This window comes from Oryzias latipes, chromosome 9 (assembly GCF_002234675.1).
Source record: "Oryzias latipes chromosome 9, ASM223467v1".
NCBI lineage: Eukaryota > Metazoa > Chordata > Actinopteri > Beloniformes > Adrianichthyidae > Oryzias > Oryzias latipes.
In genome coordinates, this window is record NC_019867.2 from 21,111,352 (window position 1) to 21,125,083 (window position 13,732).

A 13,732-nucleotide genomic window follows, 5' to 3' on the forward strand; every position below is an offset into this window, starting at 1 on the left:
GACCAAAATGTCATACATGGACAATACACAAGTTGTTCGTAGCGACAGTGTGACATGGCCTTTTAGGTTTGGACTGGAATTTGACCTTGAAAGTATTTCCCATCAAACATTGAAATGTAAATCCTAGCCCTGTGTTCAGCTTAAGATAATTTAACAAATAATTTTATGTTGGATGTAAATTTGATTGGTTAATCTGCACTTAAGTGTAATGTGGTGAGTGAACACACATTCTGAGCAGGCAGTAGGCCTAGACATGGAATCAGGATCAAGGCTGCTTAACTTCAAGGTTAACTGTGTGCCTGTATCAAATTATGTTACCATGAAACACTTTGATGTTTACTCGTGCAGCTATGAAAACAACATGCTTCCCAACATAATTTTCCCTTTTTATTGGCGTGGATCTAAAATAAAAATAAAATATCTCTTTCAAAATAAAGATGAAAGATAGAAATTGGTGAGGGTAGATGAGGCTGAGATGCATGCCTTACCCCTCGTTGATGTTTATTCGTGTATAAATTTGTGGTGAGCCTTTTAAACACAAAATGATTATGTGAAGATGTTGGTACATTGTGGAAGAAAAAAACAAATCAGTTTGATTAAAAAATTGCACATCCAATCATGATCGACAGCTTTCTCCCTTTCTCTTTCTGGGATGTAAAACTGCCAACTAACAGTAATATCAGAGGATAGATGTGTTAATAATTAATTTGATCTTTTCTCTCTCTTTTTAAGATAATTTCTCTCAATAGACTGTCTTTAAAGCAGTCTTGTCTCTTTTTATTAATCAGTAGCAAAGCTCCAACATAATTTCAGTATTCATGTGCCCAAACACAGTGGGACTTGGTGTGCATGTAATTCTGTTCACATTCTTTTTTGGGTCAGCATGCTGAAGCTTCCAGCGCTTAGGAATAGATATAATGCATGATACATTGTAATGCTTTAGATAAAAGACAAGTTTTTCTGTTCTGTCTGATGGACAGCCTAACATTTTGGCCAGAACCTTCAGTAAACAGTTTCAGAAACTGTGTCCAATGCAAAGACTACATGATTGGATTTTGTTCAAAACCTCTTATTTTGAAAGGATAAACATTCATGGCAAATATACAAACTGTAGGCTGATTTACTGATAAAATCAAGTTTCAATAAACAGTAAAAAAAGAAAAAGAAAAAGGAAAGTGATAAAAACAACTACAGTTACACTAATAAATTAAAAACTTGTGAAAAATTTGCTCTGATCTATTGTATTTTTGTCCTTTGGACATTTAATAGTTGTATGTATGTATATATATATATATATATATATATATATATATATATATATATTGAATGATAGAGGTGTAGTGATGACAGAAGGGACTTTAGGAAACACAAGAGTAAGGACAACATAAATATAATCTGAAAGTAACTGATAGATAAGTCAACAAAACATATACAGGCAGGAATAAGGTGCCTAAGTGTATAGAGGATTTTTAATGTGTTGGCAAGGTCTGATGGTTATTTAAGCACTTTTGACTTCCAAGTGCTGTTTAAAAAGCAGTTCATATGCAATGTACCATCTGTAGCTCTTCTTATTTACCATCCTCCATTAAATCTTCAAATGGGGTTTAGGTTGGAGAACCTCTTTTTATCATCTCTTTCTGAGTTTTAATTCCCACCCTAAATACTCAGTGGCTGTCGTGCTTGGAAAATTGTCCCATCTCAAAATGTCAGCATAGTTTCCCATAAATAATGCCTGATTACTTTGAATGTGAGCTTCAGATCGGTGTCATGTTAGAAGGTCCATTGCTTTCAAAGCCCACATCTCCCGATGGTCTGATGCTTTTTCTTTCAGTGAGTATTCAGACCAAAGGCCTCCAAATGAGGACATTAAAATACTACTGAGCTGGTATGACAATCTCAGTGCCAAAACACCAGCACAGTCTTGCAGACTAGTTGCTGAGGATTATGTTCGCTCTGACAAAGAAGTAGGTATTTATGACAGAACAAATTTGCATCTTCTTTAGCTTAATTATTGAAAAAAAGTTTTTTTAATCATTATTTTTATTTAGGAGAAACTATTAATCACTCCTAAAAATGTTTTGAGTTTTTTTAATTATTTAGTTTTTCATCCAGAAGTAAGCCTAAGTCACAATTAGGAAAATAAAGTAAAAGTTCTAATTTTGAGGTAGTTAGACTTTAAACTTAAACTTGCTGTGAGAGATCCAGTGGAGGAAACAAGACAAAGTTGGCAAAATATCAACTCATTTATTTAACCCTCGTATTATCCTCAAATATTTCTCACACATTTCACTTTTAGGGTCAATTTGACCCCAGGGATATTTGCCTTCAGAAAATGATTTACATAAAATTGTTATCCAAGTTTTTAGTGTCAGGCACCTAGTTTATGTGTTGAATACTACATAAATAGCCCTTTGATAATGAAACAGATTAGTGGGTTGATCTGTTCTCTAGCGCCACCATCAGGCCAAACTTTTAAATTAGAATGAATGTAGCTTGAAAAGTTTTCATTCAAATTTACTCAAATTCACTGACAACATTATTTGACCACAAAAATTTGAACCCTATTGGTTTTGGTGATTATATGACATTTGCTGTAGTAAATCTTGAAAAAGATTTATCCAAATCTTTTCTAATTTGGGGTGCACATTCATGACTCTCACAGAAAAAAGCATATTGGCTGATGTTAGTGACCCCCTTTCCTTTTCGGAACAATACTTACTTACTTACTATTTTTTATCTCCTTTTTCTGTGACATATTCGTGGTTAGCCACTATAAAGTCTCACTCACCCCTCCTCTTTTGTTATCCGGGCTTGGGACAGGAGGCGGCAGAGTTAGAGTTTTCCCCCCCCTTTTTTTTTCTTTTTGTGATGTTTTTGTGTGAAACAAAAAGTCATAACGAGTACATAAGTCAGATAGTCAGAACATGGAACAGTTCTTTATGCCCAGAGTCGAGCTTTTAGTATGCACTACTGTACACAGTATTTGCAGAGAGTTTGTGCATGCTCCTTGCAGACATATTTATGCTAAGAGTGATTCCCACCAGACACACAGTCAGTCATGTTGAAAACAAAGTCATTATTTGAGCTCTTCATTTGAGAGTTGAGATAAAACTTTATTTATCCCACGATGGGGAAATTCTGTTGTCTGCGGCAAAGTGAAGTTCAGCAAAGTAAAGTGACATTCAAGTGTTACAGTTCAACATTATAATATATATAACATAAAATATACAACCATCAATTGAAAATATTTTAATTGAGCTGATAATTTTAGAGGGGAGGCATGTCTAGTTGAAAAGACTTGGATGTGATCATCACACAAGCTTACATTGGCTTCCTCATTTTGGCAGGTTTTCCGACCACGCCACAAGAAATATCCAAAATTCTCTTGTGAATAGTTGCCCCCCCGTTATGTATCAACTCAAAAGTATCAACTCTGCACCTGCAGGTGTGGGGATGTTAGGTCACACACAGACAGACAAGTTTTACACAGCTAAAACAGCCTGGGGTCAAATTGACCCCCGAGGAACACCAATGTATGCAATTTGTGTTATGACATTGAAAAAACTATCCTCATGATAATTGTATGCTTAATCAGTTGTCCCCATCAAATTAGGAAAAATCATGAAATATGAAGTAAAATGAAAAGGTTAACTATTGTTTTTTGATGACAAACATTGAATTGGGGTCAAATTGATCCCAGGGATAATAGGAGGGTTAATAATTAAAATTCATTGTTGCCACAAAAATGAACCAGACCGTGATTTAAATGAAACATAACAGTAAGAAGAGACTAAAGCTAATGACAAGCATCAGCCTCACTGAAAGCCAAGGATTTTATTAAACTAGAGAAGATTCAAACTAATTTGAAACTGTCAAAAAAGAAACAGAAAACAGTAGAAATTAATTCATTCATTTTCTATTCAGTTTTTCCCTTTCGGGGTTACAGGGCTGCTGGAGCCTATCCCGGCCACTTGTGGGCGAAGGCAGGGGACACCCTGGACAGTTTGCCAGTCTGTCGCAGGGTAGAATGTCCTCAATCACACACCCATTCACTCACACCTAGGGACAATTTAGATTAACCAATTAACCTATAAAGCATGTTTTTGGACAGTGGGAGGAAGCTGGAGACCCCAGAGAGAACCCATGCATGGATGGGGAGAACATGCAAACAACACACAGAAAGATCCCCCATTGGTGTTCTGGTTCAGTTCCCCCAGCTGGGACTTGAACTGGGGGCCTTCTTGCTGTGAGGCAAGAGCGCTAACCACTGCGCCACCGTGCAGCCCACAGTAGAAATTAAAAAAAAAAAACAGTAGAAATTAATTTACAAAAAACGTAATTTCTTAATTCATATGAACCTCAAAAGGTAATTCAAAGAGAGACATACCTTTCTCTGTTGTAGATTTTTTTAATCAAAATTCTCCAGGGGCACTTACCTCATAAATGATGAGCTACCAAGCTTCCCGAATACAAAATTCATGACAAAAATATCCTAAATTTTTGCTTGTTTAAACCATTGACTGTGTGTGAGAACTCGACTGAGTCATCAGTAACCCTTACATTCCAAACAGGAAGTACCAAGTAGTTCCAACAAGCCAAAATCCCATATACACCCATATACATGTGAGAAATAAACAGCTTTTACAGTAATTTCCAGACTATAAGCTGCTTCTTTTTTTTACAGGCTTTGAAATCTTCAGCTTAAACAATGATGTGGTTAATATATAGATTTTTACGTTTTAACCCTTCGGAAGTGATGGAAGCATGAGGGTGTCCTGCCGAGCATGATAAATCTACGTTTAAAATAAACTTCAACTTGTTTTTGCTATTCTGATTTTTTGAATTAAAGTCCCCTCCGATGAAAATCATGTTTTTTTGAGCTTCTGACATATACTTGTGTTCATGTACTTTTTCTTATGAAAGAGAACAAATGTGATTAAAAAAAATCATTTCATTTTTGCATTTCTGAGTATTTGTCCTTTTAAATCGATGCCAATCAATCTGTTGCAAAGACACTCGGTTTGAATTATTGAGCTTTTGTGATGTCACAAAATTGCACAAGCTCGCTGATCTGCCACGACCAGTATGTACAAGCTAAAGGGTTCCCGCACTTATTTTTAGAGCGTCCAAGGCTGGATTTTGTTTTGGCTGCACGTAAATTTAAAGTGCCTGCTCCAGCATTCACAGCCAGCTTGCCTGACTTCTCAAGGCCAGTACTTGGCCTCTTGTTGTATAATCTTAAAGTTTATAATGTCTTATGTCTAATTGTCTGCGAAGCTCACTACTAACTTTTTGTCTCCAGGATTTTTCATCTTATGTACTGACCGGTTCCTAACACACGGTTGGCGAACATGCGGCTCTTGAGCCGCATGCAGCTCCTGGCCAATAAGCATGCGGCTCTTTGCGTCTTCCCATATTTTCTATATAGTATTTCATAGTTTTTTCCCTCTTAAACCACACTCAAATCCATCAGAGGATATTAAAAATAAATAATAAATAATAATAAAAGTAATTTGGCAGTGTGTTGTTTTGATGCTGCTCCCGACACAAAAGTGACCACCAATCATTTGCGTGGGTTAAGCCCAATGCTGGAAAAAATAACTAAACATTTGACGTGCTTGCAGACTGTTACCCTCATGGTCAAAATGGCGAAATTCAGAGTATTAAGATAAACACAGGACGTTTCTGGAAGAATGGGAAGATTTTTACTTTTTTACTGAACAGAATGGCAAGTCGCTATGTTTATTATTATGAGCTTTTGGAAGCAGTAAAATTGTTCATGGCAGAAAAAAACAAAACGTATCCAGGAGAAAATTAAAAACTCTTCCTGATCTAACACAAATTGTCTCCTTTATTAACAAGTTGAAGCTTTTCAAAGTGCACATTCATAACGGCCATCATGCCACTTTCCTCCTTTGAGGAGCTCACAGCAGAAGGCTGCAATCAAAATGAATAAAGCGCAGTACGTGACACTGCTTGCGCAACTGGACGGGAACTTTACTTTGCAGTTTGAGGACCTGCAGCAGAAACAACCGCAGATCACTTTTCTCATCGACCCTTTCAAAGCAGACACCGACTGCCTGAGATCCCCGTTTGCCACTGATGAGGCAGCGAGCGAACCGGAGATGATTGGGCTGAAATTGCTTTTGAAAGACGGCCCTGTTACGTTTTGGAGAAAGGAAAAATACCTGCGCATAAAAGAGCCACTCTCAAGCTGTTGTCGACGTTCTCAATATATGTCTGCCAGTCCCTGTTTTTTACCTTGAAACATGTGAAATCAAGGCATCGGTCCATTCTGACCGACACTCACGTAACCCTTGTGCTATCCTAGACACTTTGACATTGAGAGTTGGGTCATCTAAACCCACTAGACAGTGCATTTTTTTTTTCTTCAATGATTTGTGAACTCATGGAAAGTGGGGAATCTTGGGTGTAAAACCATGAGTGAGGGGGCTATGAGCAAAAGTGAGGTCCATGCTGTTTGGTTGAGTTTGGGTGTGTTCAAATTAATGGGCTCAGAAACTGGAAAGGTAGGGCACAGACAGCTCTTCAACGCAGCCAGTAAGCAGTAGCTCAGAATTGCTACGATATAGTAATATTCCATAAATTGTCAGCTATTCATGCAGAAAGTCAATCATTATATTTTACATTTAAAAATTATAAAAGTAATTACTGAAGGTTAAAATTAATTCATGCTACACACAACTGAAATGCAATGTATGTAACCCTTGTGCTATCCTAGGCACTTTACCATTGGGAGATTTTCTTCAATGATTTGTGATCTTCACTGGTGTCCATGGATTACATGAAATCTTTCCACCTTTATCCACCTTTTTCATGGTAGGGAGAACACGTCAATGCAAGGGTGGGGTCACCTAAGATAGCACAAGGGTTAACCCTTGTGTTTATTGTGAATATGAATTACTCAGACACCAGAAGGATGCTCTGTCCAGATGTTTGTGTATTTGTTGGTGTAAGGGTCATTGAAAGAGGAATGTTGAGATACAGAGATTTACGAGTTAAATACTGTTGGGTGAATGGTGAAATATTCAGTTTTAACAATCGTAAATCTGACTTCAGAGGAGTCAGTGCCTCACCAGCCATCAACCTCACCACCCGTCACTGAGTAGTTGTGTGTGTCAGAGAGAGGCAGAGAAAAGAGTGCGATAGAGTGTGTGTGTGTATGAGATGAGACGTTGCCTGTGTCTGTGGAGGGGGTATCTGACCTCCAGGGTACTCGCTGTGTTAACTCTGGCTAAGCTGCATTTGATGTGTGTATTGAGGGCGGACACTTTCCTTGAAATAAACACAACTACCACACTTGCTGTTGTATTGTAGGGAGAGGAGTGCTTTATGGAAAATAATACAGTTTTAAGTGCGTGTATTATGTGTGTACGTCTTGGCAGGTCAGTGTTTTTCGTGTGGCTCTTTGACTCTCACAGTGAAAAAATTCGGCTCTTGGTGTCAAACTTGTTTGCCACCCCTGTCTTAACACATCACAGAACGCTCGCTTCTGCCACTAATCTGCTCACACCTCACAGTCTTAGTCTGGAGTCAACCCCCAGCCACACCAGGTCTACACGCAACTGACAGCACAAGCCGCTTCAGCTCACTCCCTTCACAGACAAAACACCACTAAGGGAAGCAGAGAAACACTACTCACCACCTGCTTCTTGCGCCCCCTCTCCTCTGTCCCTCTCTCTCCCATGACCCCGAGAAACATTCACAAGTTCCGCTCTCAAGTTTGCTGCAATCCAACGGTCAAAGTAATCCATCCCTGTTTCAGTTCAATAGATCAGTGTTTTTCAACCAGTGTGCCGCGGCACACTAGTGTGCCGTGGGAGATGGTCAAGTGCGCCGTGGAGAAATTGCCCTCATTAACTGATCTAAAAATATTTTCCATCTCCAGGAAATCAACTCTTTGTTCATCCAAACAGGCCCTGATAAAACACTGAGTAGTTAGGAATATAAAAGATCTTAAAATTAATTTTTCTTTGTGTTTATTTAATTCTATTAAAGACATTTTGATAAGAATCACGGTACTGCGATTTAGCTGCAGCTATAACTGTGTAAGGAAAAGTCCCGCCCCTTTAACTGTCTGCGCCAATCATTCTTGAAGGCTTAATCACATGTCATCAGTCTGACCAATCAGAAGTGGTTAAAGTCCTCACTTCTTTGTTCTTAATTCTGCTGATAAAGTCGCTCAGTTCTAACAAAAATACTAGCTAAAGCTCGTCTTTAGCTGGTGGTTCATCTCTTAGAAAAAAACAGCCGCAACTTCCTGCTTTTTCTGCCACAATTATCACAAAAATCCACGTGAGATTGCGTGGGGGGGGCTGTCGATCAATACAGACCATGAATTTCTGCTTCTTTTTTTTTGGATGCTGGTGTGCCGCGGGATTTTTGTCAAGGTTAAAGTGTGCCGTGGCTCAAAAAAGGTTGAAAAACACTGCAATAGATAACCCCTCACAAGAAAACTAGCTATCCTCCATTCTGGTGTCTGTGATCCTTCTGAGTTGCAAGCATCTGGATCTGTTTCGTTCCGTTAACATGACAAAAAGGCAGCAATCGTCACTGCAAGGTGACATCAGGACACAGCCAGGAGATGCTAAATGTGTCAACAGGGTGCACAAAAGCAGCAGAAAGATTAAAACAAAATCATACCCAGACTCTTTGTCTCTTCATCCTAACCAAAACGTTAGTTTCTAGCTGATGAAACTGTAAGTTATGCATACGGAAAAAAGGACATTATGTGAAAGTGTGTAAAAAGACTTTGCATGAAGTGGAAAATGTCATTGCTTTATCTCTTGGTAGTTTTACCAGCAATGGAGCAACAACAATAACATCAAAATAATGAACAAAAACCTGTAATTCAAAATAGATACAGTAGCTGACATTACAGTTTTGCCACGTCGGATTTTCAAAGAGATTTTTAGAAACAGTAGCCTGCCCACTCTTCAAAAATCAATCAAGAATCTGTTAGGACCTGGAAGAAAGCCATTGAAAGTTCTTGGGGTGACAGAAATGAGACTAAATAAAGGAGATAAAGAAGCAAGCGAGGACGTCTTCATCTAGAAACACCTGCACACAGCTGGGAAGATGCGCTATTCACAAGTTGGAGCTACTTACTCATATAGATACCTTCACTATCGAGACACTAAAGCTCAGCTACCCAAAACTGTGCTGTGGTCTTGGTGAAGTGAAGCAGCCATATAACATCAAATTAAGGCCAGATGCTAAGGCTTTCTCATTTAAAAGACCTCACACAGTTCAATTGCCACTAATGTACAAAAGGTTAAGCTAGAACTGTCCCGCATGGATGACTTAGGTGTAATTAGCAGAACTGACATGGTGGTGGTACCCACCTTAACTTTTCTGTGTGAAGGTGTACATGCTGTAAATAATTCCAGCCATAAGTGGAAGAAACACTTGAACACTTGAATTTTCAGCAAGCTAGATGTTAATATGGGATTTTGACAAATACCGCTTACAGAAGAGTTAGCCAAATAAATCACCTTCATTACACCTTCTGGCCATTACTATTTTAAGAGGCTATGCGTTGGCACTGCATCTGCAATTGAACATTTTCAGAGCAGAATGTCAAAAGTCTGGGTGGTGTGGCTTGCCACATTGACATTGGTCTGGGGCAGGACACAAGAAGATCATGATCCTACATGTTGCAGGAAGCTGGCATTTCACTGAATGTGGAAAAATGTGACCTGTCACAGCGAGAAGTGGCCTTCGAGATCATGTCATCTCAGCCATGGCACCAGTCCTGACCCAAGCAAAGCAGAAGCAGTGTGAAAAATGTGAGAACCAACAAATGTTTCTGAACTAAGGAGTTTCCTTGGAACAGTTAATCAGCTAGGAGAGTTCACCCCTCAGCTAGCAGAAAGAGATAAACATCTGAGAGACCTTCTTTCTAAAAAGAACCACTGGGTATGAGGGGATCCCCCAGGCTCAAACAATCCATGACCTAAAAGTCTCTTTGTCTTCGCCTCCATTTCTGGCCATGTACGATCCAAATTGTGACAGTAAAGTCTCAGCAGATGCATCATCATATAGAAACGGGAGCATCTTACTCCAAAAATGGGACAGCGATTGGCGATCTGTGCCCTATATCTCACGATCTCTCATACAAACAGAGCAGAGACATGCCCAAATAGAGAAAGAAGCCTTAGCTCTCACTTGGGCTTGTGGAACGTTCAGAAACATCCTCATTTTAGGCACCTCCAGATGGAGACTGACCATAAACCTCTCCTAATTTTGTTAGGGTCGCAACAACTGGATACCCTTCCTTGACGGATTCAACTGTTCAAGATGCGCCTCATTCGTTATTCTTACGCCATATCGCATGTGCCAGAAAAGAGCTCGTGGATGGCGGACATGTTATCACATGCTCCCATATAAATAATGAAACACCAGACAGCGTTGTTGGAGGACAAAAATATATATATATGTGGACGGGATAGCAGAAAACTTGACTTAATACTTTGAGCACCTGAGACAAGACCTGAAGCTAGACATTGTTTGTGCATGAGTAAGACAACTCTGTGAACAAGGATGGCGGACACACTACAACGATGAGCCAGCAATTAGACCCTACTGGGTAAAACGATCATCACCTTTAGTACCTGACAGACTGCCACTCAAGGGTGACAGGCTTGCTATATCCCTTCTTCAGTGAAAAATGGTGTGCTCACAACTCTGCATGAAGGTAATCAAGGAGTAGTAAAATGCAGGGAACTTTCACAGCAGTTGGTATGGTGGCCTGGATTAAGCCAGCAGACAAATAATTTAGTTCTCTATTGCCGGATCTGCAGTAAAGGGAAGCACTTTACTTTAGAGCCACTTTTTGCAACACAGTACCCAGGGAGACCGTGACAAAATCTGGGAGCAGATTTGTTCATCCTGGGAACTAAAACTTACCTGCTAGTAGTGGATTATGCATCAGAATTTGTGGAAATCACTTTGCTTACAACTACAAATTCATCAAACGTGATCCACCACTTAAAATCTATCTTTGTACACCACGGCACTCTGGAGCAGCTGATAACAGATAATGGACCTTAATTGGAGTTTTTTTGCAGAGTTTGCAAAATCCTATGGATTTCATCACATCACCACCAGTCCAAAACACCCATTAAGTCATGGTGAGGCTGAAAAAGCAGTCAAGACCATAAAAGATCTCCTGAAGAAAGTGGATAATCCCCATCTTGCACTGCTTGCACGCACATCTATTCCACTACAGAATGAATACAACCCTGCTCATTTTCTCATAGGGACAGGGTTTCACACCTTGATGCCAACATTTCCAGCTCAACTAAAACCTGCTCTTCCCTACATGGAAGTTTTTTCTCAAAAGAAAAAAAGGAGGAGGATGAGAGATGCACAGCAGTACAACCAGCGCCATTGCCCAACTCGTTCCAGGACAAGAAGTGTGGATACCAGATATAGGATCAAGTGGAGCTGTAGTCAACAGCCACACAACTGCTCACTCATAAGTGGTCGAAGGACCCCGTAGGACTTTAAGGAGAAATCAGCATTATCTTGTTGCCATGAAGACTTCACCCAAACAGAGCAAGATCTCAAGAACTCATCTGACCAAACATCCATCCCCAGGATCAGGTCAGGGAGAGGTGTTGTAAAACCAACTAAACTGGATTTTATTTATGTAAGAAATGTTTTCAGTGATGTTGTAAAGGGGTTTTATACTAGATAAATGGTTTTTATACCAAATTGAGTTTTTTTTAATATACTTTAAACTATGTTACACTTTAATTCTTGGTTATTGACCCATTGATGAAAGCATTGTTACATTGACCCACATGATGCTCCAGACTAGTTAAACCCAGATAGGGGCGTGCAATGACTTAAGTATTTTTCCTTTTGAAAAACAAAACTATAAATTATCTTCCTGGCAGGAGAAGGGAGACTGACCACTAAAAACACAGATTTGGTGAAGACGACCATTTAAGGTGTTAAAGACCATGGGGACCCAGATTACTCTGTGCAACTCTGATCAAACTTTTTATTAAAAGGACTAAATTCCAACTGAGGTTTTCTTACTCATCACTGAACACGCAGGAAATTAAAGAACATACATAAGGAAAATGAGAAAGAAGGGATGTTGGGTTGCATAAGATGAAGAAAAGAAAAAAGAAAACATTAGGGAAAATTGGCCAAGTCATATATTAAAGGATTTATTTCAGTAAAATTGTTTATTTTGTTTGGTTTAAGGGTACCTAAGCGTGGTATGTTTTGTGCTTTTGTTTAGTTTTGAGAAAACTGTTGCAGTCTAAAAGTTATTCTCGGGTCATTCTGTGTGTTTGTCTGTGTTTTAAGCCATGGTTGTGTGTGTGAATTGTGTGTTTTTGTTGAATTGGTTAGAAGTAAAATGGCTAACTGGGGAAATAATTGCAGAACAGATGAAAACAATGAAAGGGAATGGTGAATTTTAGGAGCAAAACGGTAATTGATATATTAAGTTGTATTGTTCTGAGGTTAATTGCAGAAAGAGGGGGGTTTGAGAACACCCCATCTCTACTTGCTGCTGCTCCCCCACACCTCCCCTATCTAGTTTGTATCCTGTGCTAGAAGTTAATGTGGGCACATATAAAACATTTAATTGTCAGAAAAAGATGGCTTGTAGAACTCACTGAGAGGAAGGGTGCTGAAGGGTTGCAGAGGGCGACCCATGATCATAAGGTTGCAGGTTCAATTCCCGCCTTGCACGCCCATGAGTCGAAGTGTCCTTGGGCAAGACACTGAACCCCACCTTGCCTCTGGTGGTAGGCGGGCGCCTGTGTTTGGCAGCGGAGCGGCCACCAGTGTGTGAATGTGTGTGTGACTGGGTGAATGGGACTGTGACTGTAAAGCGCTTTGTCCTTGTAGGTAGAAAAGCGCTATACAAGTATAAGCCATTTACCAGAGAGGCTGAGCCATGGGGGATAAGGATAGCCAGATACCGAGTGGTAAGTAGGGGTACTACAAAAAGGGGCAGCAGGTTTGTTTCCCTCCACTTGACACCAGCAGAAGGAGGGTGATGGTGAAATATGACATTGGAAATGTGATGGCTCTGGAGTGATGCTCCCTCTTCAGAGGGGGGTGGATTGTGTAGGACTTAGTTTCATGTGTTAACACAGGGCAATAGGCTGGCATTTGGAGGTTGGAAAGCTTGAGCTGCTTTCATGAATTTGCATTAAACCAAACTTTATAAACACAATTCTGAAGTTGATAACTTGAAGCTGTAGCTCAGGGGTCGGGAACCTATGGCTCGCGAGCCATATATGGCTCTTTTGATGGTCACATGTGGCTTGCAGACAAATCTTTAATTATACTTTTTTTTTTTAGACCAGTCCTTCTCGGGCGCTGGGCGATGCCAGAGGCGCGCAGTAGTAGCGGTGCTTGGAGAGAAAAATCTGCGCCAGCACTATCAGTTTACTATTATCTATTATTTCACAGAGTTTGTACCAGCCGGAAACCTGTGAATTGCAGTGCCTAAAACTACGTGCAGTTGCGGGGACGGGATGTGTGAGGAAGAAAGCAGAGGGTGGGGGTGGGGTTGCGGGGACCGGCAGCAGGTGAATCGCGCAGGGATTGTAAAAATGTAAAACCCGCTGCCCGTCACTCACTGCAGCATGTGAGTGTGTGTTTGGCTCCGCGTCTGCATGTGAGCAGTCTTTCTCACATCTAAAGAACATTCAGGGCAACCTACGATCACGTTTAAAGT